This window comes from Gorilla gorilla, chromosome 2 (assembly GCF_029281585.2).
Source record: "Gorilla gorilla gorilla isolate KB3781 chromosome 2, NHGRI_mGorGor1-v2.1_pri, whole genome shotgun sequence".
Lineage (NCBI taxonomy): Eukaryota > Metazoa > Chordata > Mammalia > Primates > Hominidae > Gorilla > Gorilla gorilla.
Window position 1 is genome coordinate 167,438,040 of NC_086017.1, and position 15,802 is coordinate 167,453,841.

At 38.7% G+C, this 15,802-nt stretch overlaps 1 protein-coding gene across 4 annotated transcripts in view; it reads left to right on the forward strand.

Annotated features, from left to right (window-relative positions):
* The window catches only part of KCNAB1 (potassium voltage-gated channel subfamily A regulatory beta subunit 1), a 494,315-nt gene that overhangs the window by 245,662 nt on the left and 232,851 nt on the right, over nt 1–15,802 (forward strand). The gene's annotated exons all lie outside the window — the stretch shown is intronic.

Genomic DNA, 15,802 nt, shown 5'->3' on the forward strand with positions numbered 1-15,802 from the left:
CTGGGATTATACTATCAGAAATAGTTTCTCATCTAGTACTGCTCTCTTATTTATCTTTTGTTTGTTTTGTTTGAGACAGAGTCTCACTCTGTTGCCCAGGCTGGAGTGCAGTGGTGCGATCTGGGCTCTGTCGCCTGGGAAATAGCCTCCTGGGTTCAAGCGATTCTCCTGCCTTAACCTCCTGAGTAGCTGGAATTACAGGCGCCTGCCACCACACCCGGCTCAGTTTTTATGTTTTTAATAGAAAAGAGCTTTCACCATGTTGGCCAGGCTGGTCTCGAACTCCTGACCTCAAGTGATCCCCCGGCCTTGGCCTCCCAAAGTGCTGGGATTACAGGAGTAAACCACCGCGCCTGGCCTTATTTATCTTTTGAAAGACCAAGTTAACAAATGCTATACAAAGCTTTTTAAAGAAGCTTTGTTGCAGGAAAAACCACCTATAATGGTAAACTAGATTGAATAGCCATATTTAAGCCTAAATTACTGCTTGAAATTAAATGTAGACCTTGTGAAATATGGAGAAAATGTAAATTGTTGCAATTCTACTAGTTTCCTCATAAATTTTAAAGCTTCCTCATCCCCTATGTTGTTTTCCATAGTTGGAGTCATCCTGGTAATAGTGGCTGCTCTAATAGGGCATGACTTACATTTGACAAGTAGAAAATTTCATTATTCAATTATGTGACTCCTGCCTCCTCATTACATTTGCTTTGTACCAAGTCCCTCTGACTTTATTTCTTTAAAACTACTGTGCTTTTAGTTTCTAAAAGTGTTTGTGAATGTAGAGGAGAGAAGCTACCAACACATCTTCCAAAAAACTTTGGTTACTTCAGTTTGCAGATACGATTTTGTTAATTGTCTATATCTAACTATCTCTTGTCTTTGTTAGGAACCAGGTTTTAGGATAGGATGAAGTTAATGAAAATGATGCATAGGCAACATGTGTTTCTCATGTGAGGTTGCTGAAATAAGCATTTAAACCTGTTTTTATAAAAGTTGCCCTTGAAAAAAGTTTCTTTGCAGAGTTACAGGAAAGTTTCTCATTGCACAAACATCAAGCACTGTTATTTTGATATATGTTTGAGCCATTAAGAAAAAAAGTCCTTGGGTGGGAAAAAGCAAAACAACCATAACTAAAGCTCCTTACCCCAGCTGCAGTACAAATGTAAGCAGCCTGACTTAGGTCAACTCATTGAAGCATCAGCTGTGTGAGTGCCTTTGCTTTTCCTGATATCCCTGTGATGGAGAGAGTGGGGCACCACAATGACAGTTCTCTAAATGAGACTGTAGTCTTGAGTCCACTGATGTTTTCTATGGCTGCTGCTGTGGCACACACGCAGCCCCTGCCTCGTGGACACAGTGCTGCTCTGCATGCACTTCAGCTACTGAGACGGAGATGAGCAGCTGCTTTCCTGGGCAAGGTCCCCAGGAACAGAACCCTCCAGGGTTAAGGCAGATCACAGAAGGTGGTTTAAATTGTGGCCTCTAGTACTTTAGCAGCACTATGAACTTTCTTTTTGTAAATCAGAAGAAATCAAAAGTAAGACCACTAATTTCTTGAGGCAGAGTTTCATAGTTGCTTGATGATTGTGTTGGAAGTGTTTGCTCTTATGATGGCCTTTGGAAGTCAGGAGATTTCCGTTAAGGTTTTTCTGGTGGCACAGCTCAACTCCTGTTGAGTGATAACTCTCTGCTTCCCAAAAGCTCAGAGTGGGAGCAAGGTTCGCTTGGGTACCTTTCATTACTGACAACTAAAGACAGTTCTCTAACAAAAAGTTAGCCACTGGGATCTTCGGTATACGTTGTTTCTTAAGGTAACCAAACAAGATGCCTCTTTTTCACTTGTGCTCATGTTCCAAGCCACTCTATCTGTAACAGTCAGGAGATTTGCCTGTGTGTGTGTGAATGTGACTTACTCTTCTGTTTCAGATTCTACTCTGAGTGACCTTTATGAAGGAGATTATGAGATTATGCCAAATGTACACCAAGCTTTCTTAGGGTTAAAAGGGGGAGGGAGACTAATTATATACTTTGTAAAAAATGATAGAAGTAACTTTTATTAGCTAAATTATCCTTTTTTACATTGTTTTAGCTAAAGTATAATGTGCATATATGGACTATTTGTTAATGATAACAAATAGCAGAATATACAAAAATAATGCCATAGAATAGGGAAGATAATTGGCTTAGGTAAGCAATCTGGAGAATGCCTGAAATAACTAAAATGGAAAGTTAGTAGTAGCTAATTGTGGTCACAATTTCATCCTTGAAAATGTTTTTCATAGGCAGAGCTTTAAAGGGGATCCCTAAATCCAACAGAAGATTTTTTAAAAAGTCTTTTTGTGCATTTTTCTGAGGAAAGGGTTTATAGCTTTCACCAGAATTTGAAAATGGTCTACAACTCAAAAATTGTCAAACAGCAATGTTGCCTAGTGAAGAGGTACTCATTTAGTCAGCATAGTCAATAAATATTTGTTGAGCACCTATTCTATATCAGGAACCTCACTCAACTGGTACACAAAGGTGCAGAAGCCAGGTGAAGTCTGGGGCTAAAGTACAGGTTGAGGAAACAGACCATAAATAACAAAACAAACAAACAAGCAAACAAACAAATAACATAATTGTCTAATAGAAGATATTCCTATGAAGTTATTTTTTTTTAGAGGGGTGATAGTCATGCTTGGGCCAACTTAGTTGATCCATTTTGAAGTTACCAACTCTGCTTCAGTTCCAGAATTAATGATTGCATCTTGGGGCATGAGTAATTGTGCGTATGTCTGCCACCCATTTTGCTATCCGGAGACTTCTTTAAGGTATATGGTGCTACCTGGCAGCTGAGGACCTACTTGTAACCCTGATAAATAGGTATAATGCCTTCTACTTATATAATGCCTTATGATTTTTAAAGCCAACTAATATAACAGCCTATGTTTACCACCCATTAATCAATAACTCACAAAACTGAGATTTTAGAAAGAATTAATGTATACTTGTGCAAAACCTCTGAATTCTGCAAGAATAAAATGCTTAAAGGCACTATTATATTCACACCATCATTGTATAAGAATCTTGCATAAAACTGGTTATTGTTTGAAGGCAGAAGATAAAAAAAATCTACTAGAACATTCTGGCATTCCAAAGCTACTGTCAGCCCAAGAGAACAAGATTCCACCTAATGTTTATACTGAGGACTATCCTGTATGTAAATAACATGGGATTATTCCTTTCCTTAGAGGGTTTTTTTTCCAATACAGATTATTTGTATATATTTATGGGGTACATGTGATATTATATATTACATGCATAGAATGTGTAATGATCAAGTCAGGGTATTTAGGGTACACATTACCATCAGTATTTATCATTTCTATGTATTGGGAATATTTCAAGTCCTCTCTTCTAGCTATTTTGAAATATACAATACGTTATTGTTAATTATAGTCAGTCTACTCTGCTATCAAACATTAGAACTTATTTCTTCTATATCACTATATGTTTGTACCCATTAACCAAACTCTTCATCATTTCACTCTCAGAGTTTCATAGTTGTGCTTTGTTAGTGCATGAAAGTTCCTTTGTTCTATTTTTATGTCTATTTTTAATCTCAGATTTCATTACACTGTGTTAGTTTGGTGTACACTCTACAACCATACATGATAGATTTACACATGATAGATGTAGGTATACACATGAATCTTTCATCCTAAGAAGAGCAAATCATTCAGAACAGAAGTTAAGGCACATTGGGTTGTTTTTGTTTGGTTGGTTTGGGTTTTGTTTTTTTAAATAACTTTTTGGAATGATCTAGCTACCAGTGTTTGACATGGTCTCAGAGCTTCTGTCATTCAGAATTGAGCACGTTTGTACTGATAAACTCCCTCCTCATTCTGAAATTGTTATTTTAGTTTTAGAACATTGGCATATGATGGGCCCCATTTCATTGAAAACAATCTTTAAATTCCACTAAAAACTTCAACTCCCCCCCCCCTTTTTTTTTTGAGATGGAGTCTCTGTAGCGCAGGCTGGAGGGCAGTGGTGCCGTCTCAGCTCACTGCAAGCTCCGCCTCCTGGGTTCATGCCATTCTCCTGCCTCAGCCTCCCGAGTAGCTGGGACTACAGGTGCCCACCACCATGCCTGGCTAATGTTTTATATTTTTAGTAGAGACGGGGTTTCACCGTGTTAGCCAGGATGATCTCGATCTCCTGACCTCGTGATCCGCCCACCTCGGCCTCCCAAAGTGCTGGAATTACAGGCGTGAGCCACCGCGCCCAGCCAACTTTTTCCCCATTTTTAAAGTTAACTACCATTAAAATTGTTTTTGAAATAATTATAAATTCACAGAAGTTTGCAAAGAAAAGAAGTACAGGGAATTTCCATATGCCCTTAATTTCTCCAGTGGTAAACATCTTGCTTAACTATATAGCATGATAGCAAAACCAGGAAATTGATGATCCATATGGTTTGGTACAATCCATAGGATTTATTCCGATTTTACCAGTTATACATGTATTCATTTTTGTCTGCATGTTGTATGCCTATGTATTTTTATCACATGTATAGATTTGTGTAACCACCACCACAATGAACAATCAAAATTGTTCCGTCATCACAGGGCTCCCTCATGTTACCCATCTCTGACCACATCCACTCCCCCTTCTCCAATTTTTAATCTTGGGTAACCATTAATCTTCAAGTCATCTCTGAAATTTTATTGTTTCAAGAATATAAATGGCATAATACAGTATGTATTGAGGTTGGCTTTTTTTTTTTATACTCAGAGGGTTTGTACAGGGAAGTGGTGAGAAAGAATCTTGTAGTGGTGAAAAGAGATTGGAATATGGCTCCATGGAGGGTAAGATATTTAGACACGAGGGAACATCAGCAATGGAGGGACCAGTAGGGATTTTTAAGCAAGATGTCTGCTTACAAAGTTCTGTTAAGAAAGGAATAATCTGGCAGTTGTTCCAGAAAAAAAAAATTAAGAGTTGTAGCTATGGAATAAGAAAATTTATGTTAAATTCCATGGCACTCTCTACTTTCCTATAGAGAGTCAGGACTATATGCAAAAGACTCAGACCAGATACCAGATGCCTTTCCCATGCCATTCCTTTCAGAGCCTTTTTATTAAAGCACATGTCACAGTCACCATTCTTTACCTCCCACGGATGGTGGGTAGTTTTTGAATTAAAACAATTCAACTGAAAGATCAGTCTTGTCAGCCAATTATGTAAAAGGCACTTAGCGCGTGTGTGTGTGTGTGCGCATGTGCTCGTGTGCGTGTGTGTGTGCATGCAAGTCTCTGTATGGGGAAAAGTGGGAGGAAATAGGTGGGCTGAAGAGGAGGAAAAGGAGAGCTAGTTCTGTGGCTGTGTTTCAAACAGAAATATTTGATTTTAGTCCAGAAAAAAAGAGCAGTTTGGTTATTTGAAATGCCAAGTTTCTTGGTTTATTTTTGGGTTTTGTTATTGTTTTTTGGTAAAGAATACCGTTGTCATTTCCACTGACACCCATGGGTATGGGCTTTCCTCTCTGCCTCAAAGTAAAATGGTGAGAATGGGGAGGTGGAAGAGCCTTCCTAAAAATTAGCTTCTGATTCAATCTCATAGAGTTTATTCCACCTCTGCAAGGCAGCAGTCAGAAGTCTGGCATCCATGGGATGGTGAGAAAATGGTAGGAGGGGAGGGAGCCTCCTGGAAGTTATTACGCAAACATTGTTCCAGTTCTATGGTTCTGGAAGTGTGTGTGGGGGCTGTGGGGCTGTGTATGTGTGTGTGTGCATGCATGCATGTGCGCACGTGGATGTGAAGGAGTCTGAAGAGTTTCCGGAAACGGCTAGTTTTCTAGCTGCAATCTTCAGTTTGGTTGTTACACATGGAGTCCTTAATCCCACATCCACTCAATGATCCTCTTTAGAAGTACACTCATTTTAAAGAAATTCTTTTTTAAAAATTCTGCAAACATTTCAGTTTATGGTAATTTGAGAAATGTTCTGAAAGGAGAAAAAAATCCCATCACATTCAAAAGGAAAATCAGATTCCTAAATTTCACTTTGATTTTTAAAATTCCTTTCATCAAATTCATAGTCTATCTTTAGTATATCAATTTATGAACAGTATGAGATTTGGATTCAGTGAATTTGATCAAAATATAGGACTCTTAATTTATTTGAGTATCCTTTAAAAACTTTTTTAGGAGAGAAAAGTCTTTTATGAGAAGAATTCAGAAGCATCAATTCATACTTTTTCTTGAAGAATTTCAAAGCCGTTCAGATAAATAGCTATTAGGCATCATAAGAAGATTTGATATTGCAAGTTAATCATATTGTATGCTTAAAGACATTTTTGTAACCAGTTTTTCACTTTTTTAAGAATTAGAAATAGAGTGATTGAGTCTGGAATTCAAGGCAAAAGTCCTTTAAATTTTCATTTCAATATTGAGAATTATTAATACTATGTGATCACCAGAAATAAGAGAGTTAGCAATGGTTGTTGGTGACGGAACTTAAGACGCCATCTAGTACAGTTACTTTGTTTTATACAGATTGGCCAGTTAGTTCCTTGGTCAGAGTTACCCATGAAGTTGGGCAGAGGGCCAAGGCCAAAGTGAGGTCCTGACTCCAAGGGCAGAGTTCCTTATGCTCCTTTCGCTTCCACATTGCAGCTTCTTGGGTAGGCCCCATTTTTCAACACAGGAAAGAAGCACAGCACATGCAACACTTCTAGAAAGGACAATTCCCTTCTCTACATAGGCACAATTTGCAGCCCAAGCTTTTATCTCTGGAAGAAGCAAAGCCATGCTGTGTGCTGAGAGAGCCAGACCAACTTTCTCCATCTCCTGTAGAGCCGTGAGGACCCCACAGTGCTGCCACAGAAGCTCTTCACTGGTACATGTTCTGAAGTTGGACATAAATTAACTTCCAGATGATAGCATGCTTAGCATCACAGTGTCTAAAGCACAGGCTTCTCAGGAAGAGATCTAGAAAACCATAGGCACATATGATTGAACATTGCCACATGTCAACACTGGACAGGAAATGCTCATTTGGGCATTCTGTGCTGAACATACTTAACTCTCCTGTATGCATTTAGAGATTACTTTGAAAGCTTGCTCCTGAAAGTCGAAATCAAAACACATTTAAAATTCCTTACTGCAGGTTGATTTTCATTTACCCAGATTGGAAACCAAAACAGAAGCCCAGCAGTGATTTTTTTTTTCTTGGAATCGACAGCTAGGGAGGACTCTGAGAGCATTCACACAGGCCATCTGGTCTAGCCCTCATGAGAAATCTGTCCTGTTTTTCCAATTTGCACTGTGCAGCAACTACTTGTAAAGGCCTCTAAAGAAATATTGTATAATCTTTCACAGCAGTCATGAAAAAATTTGGCTCTTCTTTTTGAGAATCAGAATCATTCATTAAGCTCTAAAGTCCTCAGAGGAAGTGATATGGTGAGGGTTTTCAGAATTGTTGTCTATTGCCTGGACTCCAACAGTCAAGTCAGGGAGAAAAATGAATATAAAAGATTAAAAAACAAGAAACCAAGGGCACAGCAGCAAGACAAAGGAGGCACGTGTGACATACAGAGGACTCCCACTTCCTTCTGATACCTGGGGAGGGAGATTCTCTCCCATTCTCATCCCAGCACCTGTTCATCAGATCTGGCCTGACTGTTCTACTACGAAACCATCCAAGGTAAAAAAAAAATACTTCCCAATCACAAAATTCCTCTTTGCAATTGACTCGGCTTCTTTAAAGCTGCATCGGAAACTTCTTGTCCTGTCCTCTGTTGACGTGAAAATGAGCTAACTATAATTTTCTGCCTCATAAGGTTGCTGGTACTTGAAAACCGTTACTACGACTCAGCTTCCTAATTTCCAGAACGATACCAGCAGTTTTCTCCTAGATTTCATTTTCTGACTCCCAACTGTAACTATAACTCTCATTCAAACCCTCTATACAATGTCTACCTCTTCTTTGAGTCACTCAGTGCTGGATACAATTCCAAGTCAAAGTCTAGACTTTTCAGTATAGAATAGCAAGATTGGCTAATAACAGAAACATGGTATGTCCTTTTGTCTGCATGCCCTGGTCGTGCTTCCTGTTTTAGAAGGAAAAAAAAATGTTTTTCATATTTTGAATCATTCTATGAAACAATTTCTGTAAAACATTAAAAAAAAATCCTAACCTATTTATTAGAGTAATGGGGAATGACTATGCTGACACATAGCAATTCTTATGAGATATCAACTCGAAAAATTATAATGGTGACAGTTGAAGTTTCTTGGGTTAAAGAAATATGAAAAGGCCAAATTTGATGTATAGGTTTCAATGACAGTTGAGTATCCAGGTAGGAAAGCTAACAACTTGTACTGTGATTAATTTGCTTTTTGATATATTCTTATAGATAATTTATTTTTAACATAGGAGGTTTAAATATAAATGCAACTGTATATGACTGCTATGATTAACAAGAAAAATTTTCTGTATCGGTAATTAATATCTTATAGGAGAATGCCCATGGAGGGGCTCAACTCCAGAAATTACAAGCACAGAGCTCCTCATGATTAGTTCATATCTACTGGAAAACCCATCTGGTTTAACAGAGCTCTTATGTAAGAAAGGCAAGATTTTTCCTGAGGAACACATGCTAATAAGCTTCCTCTTTTCCATTAGCTTCCTCTTTAAACTAGGTTTTTATGTTTTGTTTTTTTTTTAAATGTCTTTGGCCTGAGACCACAACAACAACCTTGTTATAAAAATCAACTGCGTAAATAACATGGCTTTAATGAATGCTACTCTCTTTCAACTCAAGAATCAGCAAAGAATTCCTCTGAGGCATTTGAGGAAAATAAACCTTTTGACTCACTACTCAATTTCCTATCTGTATATGCACAAGCACGTCTGCATGATAGTGTCCGTGCATTTACTTTAAAAAACTGAAAATGTTCAGAAGAAATCTTAGCAGCCTGATTTCAGAAGGTTTTCATCTTGATGAAGAACATATTTGTTTCATTTTAATGCAGAGAAAATAAATGAACTGCTACTCTAAAGAGACCCAAATAGAAAGGAGTTGGGAAATCCATGGTCTAACATACAATGTCTCACTCAATAATGGCTTATATTTCATTTCCAAGGAAGGAGTTTAAGGTTTCACTTTCACTCAAATACAGTTTCTCCAGAAGTGATCTTTTGGAAATCAAGAGGCTTGGATCTGAGTTCATAAAAGTTTGGGATAATTCCTTAATGAGAAAAACAAGTGGACATTTGCCAGAGAACTCTAAATTTCACCAGATATTTTTTCATGAGGGCTTCAGCAGGACCTTCTGTGGGTTCTGTTTCAAAACAAGAGGTGATTTTTTAAAAGGGAGTACAGCAAGTATCCTTAAGAAGCAAAGCTGTAAATTTCACACTGTATTGTTTTCCTCTTGCTGCTATAACAGATTTCCACAAAATTAGTGTCTTAAACTAACACAGATGTATTATTTCATAATTCTGGAGGTCCAAAGTCTAAATTTAAAGTGTCAGCAAAGCTCCTTTTCTCTGGAGGCTTCTGGTTGGAAATCCATTTCCTTGCCTTTTTCAGCTTCTAGAGGTTACCTGCATTCCTTGACTCTTTCCTCCATCTTCAAAGCACATCATTCTAATCTCCAGTTCTGTCTTCACATCTCTTTTTTTCTCACTTCGATTCTCCTGCCTGCCTCTTAAAAGACTGCTGTGATAACATCGAGCCCACCTAGGTAATCCAGCAAAGTCTCCTCACCTCAGAATCCTTAATTAATTCCACCTACACTGTCACTTTTACCATAGAAGGTAATACGTGCGCAGGTTCCAGGAATTAGGACATAGACGTCTTTCATGGGCCAGTATACAGCCTGCCACCCATATCATGCAAAAAATGTTATATGGGAGAGGGGAGAGTTAAAGGAACCCTAAAGTATCAAGCATCATATCCCCATCACTTTTTCTAGAATCTAAGACTTGTCCAGGTGAAGCAAGGCAGCAAAAAGAATAATGAGATCATTGAAAATGCTGAGTGCTGGGGATTTTCTCTGAGTAAGGCTACAGCTTGGGTTTTGAATCAGAAATAAAACTCTCATTTACATTGTGTGGCTACAGTGTGGTAAAGTTTAAAGTTTTATCTTGGCCTTTGCAATTATTATTACAGCAGCTACTATCTGAATCTGCTCTGCTTCCGTCAGCCCCTCACTAACACCTACGAGGAGTATCTCTTTTTTCTTTTTTTGCTACTAAGACCTAAGTACAAACTAGATTAAGGGGTGAACAATAATTGAAAATCAATGGACAGCCACAAAGACCAAGCTGTAATTAAAATGCTCATGACTTAAAAATATATCTATCTCCAAATTTCATGACTGTAATCAGTGAGATATGGGAATAGAACTTCTTTCTAGCACTTGGGATCATGGGAGATGAAGCAGCGCATTCCCAGTGCATCTGGGAGGCTCTGTTCACATCACAGAATAGACCTTAACCCTTCCATAAAACTCACGCTGTCCCTGCTTTGTTCACATTGTCATAGCAGTGTTGTGGAGGAGAAAAGAAGGAGTTTATTATGACACACATTTTCAAATGTTTTAAATCTGATGTAGTTTCCCCTCTGTGAAGTTCTGTCTCACACGCCAATAGAAAAGCCTGGGTGTTCCCCAGTTCTTTCCAAAGACCTACAGCTCTCTTATCACTGCCTAGAATACTGGGCTTTGAAGGTTATACTCTTGATTTCAAATCATTTAAGTCTATATACTCTCTCTTGGCATGCAAGCAAAAGTACCAGATTGCATTATATCTGGGGAGAAATATTAGTGGTTACAAATCGAAGTGAGTTAGGAAAATAGTTTTCTGGAAATTCAGAAATCAGGAGACTCAAGAGTTAAAACTCAACCTTTGCCTATAATTTAGTCTCTTGTGGCCAGATATTGTTTCCTGGAGGCTGTAAGAGACACAATGCTTGAGTAAGATGGAAATGAGGAAATGGCTCCTGGGGGACCTTGCTGATTGTGAACTCTGCTACCACCCTGACCTATAGTCTGGGAAGCAAAGCATGGGTTAGAATGCAATAATGGAGGAAGTCATTCTAAAAGAGGGATAGGAGGATATTGCTATGGAACCCCTCACAGGGCTAGGTAACTCCCCATGTACTTTCAGCTAGGTGGCATCATCTTTATATAGACAGGGCAGTGTATTTAGAGTCAACAGTGCACATCAAGCCCCTCTAGTACTACATTGAGGATAGTAAGGGGAAGAGCCTGACCTACTTTGCTGTCTTCCAAATTACTATCACCAGGGTCTGTATTCTAACTTAGAAAAGACATTTTGCTTGGGCCTAATGCAAATACAGCAATGAAAATGTTGGTTCATGTTGACAGTAGAAAAGAAAAATAAGCAAATCGAAGTCTGCATATTTATTCTGCAGATGGATTCTGCCTGATTACAAGTCATTGATGATCATTAATGAAGCAAATGTGATGAGGTTAGTGTTTTTCAATTTCATTTCTTAGCAGAAAGGCAGTACTATCACACGACAATATCACTGAGAAAATATTTGGCCTTACTTTAATAATGATTAATTTTAGAAATAGAACATTTGTAAAATGTTAGTTTATCATTTTGCTTGTTAGTATTCATGTTAAGGATATTAGCACAGTCTCTACTTATTATGAGATAGAAATACTTTGGGGACAGGGTTTGACAAAAGACAAATGCTAATTATCAGAATGTCTGAATAGCATTCTTTGCCAGTAAAATCATTCTTTATGCTGATTACCTCATGTCAACATCCAAACTAAGGGATTGAATAGTTTAACTACTATTATTTTATCCTTGAGAAAAACTCTGAAGGGGGTAGCAAGCGATGTTATGCCCATTTTAAGTTACCGCAACTGAGGCACAACATAAACAGAACTTAATGGTATATTATGTAGTCTAAATTATTGGACTTTTGATTTCAATTCTAAGTTCAGACAGCTTCTGGCCTACTTTCTGTTATACTGACCAGCGTATGTTTGTACCAATAGTGACTCAGGATTAAAAGGAATGTAATATTGGCAAATGACATTTCTGAACAAGGTTTTAATTTCCCTTGTTGGCATGTGGCAGTGGAATGTCCCCCATAATTACTCTGCTGAGAAAACCAGGGCAGAGGCAGGACTGGAGCAGTGTGGTGGTACAAAGAACATGCACTAAAGAGTTCAGGACTGATGCCAGAATCCAAAGGCTAATGGAAGGTTCAGCAGCCATTGCGGTTTTTTGGTTTTGGCAGTTCAAGCTGTTAGAAATCTGCCTCAAGGGAGGAATAAAAGCATCATCAGGTGTTAATAGGTAAATTAATATCAAGCTTAAAGAAGTAAGAGATATTTTGAAGATGATTTTTATGGCAAGTATTTATCCTACATGTTTAGTCCATAATTTGTATCGAGTATGTGAATGTGTGTGTGATGTGCGCTAAGGTGCACACACATACATGAGTTCATAGGGGTGAATGGCTCAGTGGAAGCATGGCATAGTAGCTAAAGGGACTCGAGTATCAGTTTACTTCACTTTGTCTTTACTACCAGTATCTGTAAGATGGACTTGGTAATCTTTTTCAGGAGTTTCAGGATTGTTTTCATAATTGCAAGCGACCATATACCTGAAGTACCAATTACTATCCATTAAAATTGTCATTAATATCAGTATTAGCATAGAATGGGACAAATAGACAAGAAAAAAAAATAAGTTCTTTGAACATATGATATCTTTGCAATAGGTCTTGTTATTTAGCTTTGTATGTGCATGGCTTCAAAATATTCCTGTTTTAATCATCCCCAGTCCTAGCACGGTGGCTTGGTATGTTGTAGGTGATCAATAAAGGATTGCAGGATGGATGAATGGATGCATGAGTGATCCAGTTTTCATAAGCTTCAAAGTCTTCTGTGGGATTGCATTACAATACAACCCTTTTGCTTTCCAGTGCAGGCTTAATTCTCTATGAGACTTGTCCTCTTCACATTCATGATGGGCTTCTTTCCTTTGGAAATAGGAATCCTATCTGTTCTTGACCTTGGTTACTGAATAGCCTGACCTATCCTTGGTGTACCCCAAATTATTCTGACATAATGACTGGAAACTAATAGTTGTACACAGTTTCTGTTATATCTACTTACACCCAGCCTTGTTCCAGAAAAGAATTTAAGGTGGCTCTCAAATTTGCATAGGTTACAAAAGAAAAGAAACCTAAAAAAAACAGAGACAGGAGTCAAGGATGCTTGTAACAATTCGTCCTACTATTTAGACACTAAAGAGCACACATGTCCTCAAGAAACATTTCCTGGTCATTGTCTGGGTAGTTGCAAAAGAGAAAGTGGAGCTGTGTGTGGGGTCCTTGGGAGACAATTGTGCAGGGACTGCTTGAGTCTTTGTTTTTGTTGGTCTGCTAAGAATGTGGGTCAGCATAAGGTAGCGATTCCTGAACTTATCACTTGATCCTTTACAAAGAGGGGGCAATGGAAGCAACATGGCTTATGAAACTGTATTCCTTAAAGTAGTGAACAGATCAAGTAACAAAAAGAGAATATCTGCGTGGAAGCTATACAGTGGCGGCAAGTTATTTATATTCATACTTACAGGTTAGTATTGATCGATTAGCAAAAGTGATGTAACTATTCAAAAACTCTTAGAATAACATGGATTTTGAGTGTTGATCAGATGTGGTGCACGGAAGGAGCTGAGTTTTCCCTGTGTGGCGTGTTCAGTGACTCTGGCCTTTTCTCAAGGGGTGCAGTAGCCAGGAGACTGAATAGTCCAGGCCTAGGCAGCAGGGCCACTTGAAATCCCAACTCCAAGTCCATTCACCAGGACCTGCAAAGAGCTACAACCTTTTCTTCTAGGTTGCATGAAGAAAGATGGGATCCTCCAGTTTGGTTGTACTGGGGCAAGTTTGGTGAGACCATTTGAAGATATTAACATGTGGTGTTCCTCCCTGCATCTCTTCACTTTACTACATTCAAGCAAGTAGCTTATGTAGTATTCTGCAAATACGTTCTTATTTGCAGAAAGTGTGTTTTCAGTGTCCAGATGTCTAAGTCCATTACAGAGAGTCAGGTTTGAAAGAAAAGGCATTTCCCAGATTAAGCTGAGATTCTGCTGGTTTGGTGGGAAGTCTGTGGGTCCCATGAGCCTTGCTCCCTGCAGCATCCAAGGCACGTGATGGCCCTGAGACAGTGGAGAGACTGGATCCCCAGCTAGGGGTTTCCAACCTCTCCCAAGTTCTGCGAAGCCCCTGGTGTGGCTTGAAAGCAGCAGAACTGAGGACCATGTGGTCTGGGACAGCCATAGACAGATGACCAATGATGGGCAGAATCATCTGTAATCATGTGGTAAACATGGACAGAATTCCCTGACACTTAAGAGTCTAAGACCCTGGGACCTTGACCCAATCTCAGTAGCATCAGCATGGAGGGAGGCGGTGAGGGAGTTAATATTGTGTAAAAATTAAATTTCCTTTTGGCTCGGTAGGAGGGAGTCCCTGGGTTGAAATTAAGTTAATTCATAGAAAAATATTAACATGTTATATGTCTTGCTACCTAAGTTTGTGACCTAAGATTCTAACTTGCTTCGTGAACATTTTGGAAGATGGAAGAGGAGAGCAGGAAGGACAATTCAGGCATCATTTCAAGATAGAAACCAGCCAGCCAAAGCATGGAGACAAAGATGAGGACATATGCTTCATACTGCAAAGAGACATGAGTCTCCAGACTTAGCCATTCAGAGACTATACTGATTTGATTTTAGAACAGAAGAGATTATTTTTATGAAAACCAGGAACTTCTTAAGTTTGGATTCTTTTCATCCTTTTTTTTTATCGTTGGTCTACCTCCACAGGAAAAGAAATTATTTATTATGTTAAAAAGTTCCTCTTGCCAGTACACTTATTTCTCAAAAGAATGGTTAAATTGCTTTTCCACTTAGAGTTGGAACATGAACAAATTTTATTAAAATTGAAGTTGAGTTTGGTAGCGCAGGGCCAACTGTAAAAAGAAAATTAAGGGCTGTGAAATCATTCTGGTGCTGTCATTTCCCCTCTGAGAGGGGAGAACCCAAGGTGGCTCCATTCATCTCTCGGCCAAGGAAGGGGCAGATGTGTAAATGGGAGGCTGTCAACTGAGCACATTATTACTGAAATGTCATTACTCCAACCACGATGGAGCAGGAGTTACAGGGCAGGTCTGTCTACTTACTAAACTATTGTTATTAAAACTTTTTTCATATTAATTTTGATTTTTCAGAATACAGTAAGGCTGTACAGAATATAATCTCTGAGCATGATGCTCAGAGATATGAATTATTAACCATATGATTTGGAGTCAGTTGATTCATTCAATAAACATTCTCTAAGCAGGCACTGTGCCAGGCACTGTTCTGGGTATTGAGGATAAGGGAGTGAACAAAATAGCCTTGGCCTTTGAAAAGCTTATATTGTAGAAGAGGAGAAAAAGAAACAAGTAAATGTTTAGCATGTCAGGAGGTGATACCTGCTATGAAGATAAGCTGAGCAAAAGGTGGAAGGTTGTGGAGGGTGCTATTGAAATAGGTTGGGCAGGGGACATTATTTGATAACTTTCGGTAATAGATTGGAAGAAAGTGAGCAAGTGAGCCTTTGAGTATCTGCGAGAAGATCAATCCAGGCAGAGAAAAAAGCAAGTGCAAAGGCCTGAGTGCACATCTGAGGAACAATCAGGAGAACATTAAGGTTAGAATGGGCCAGATATTGAGGGCCCTGTGGGCCATGGTGAGGACTTTTCATTTTA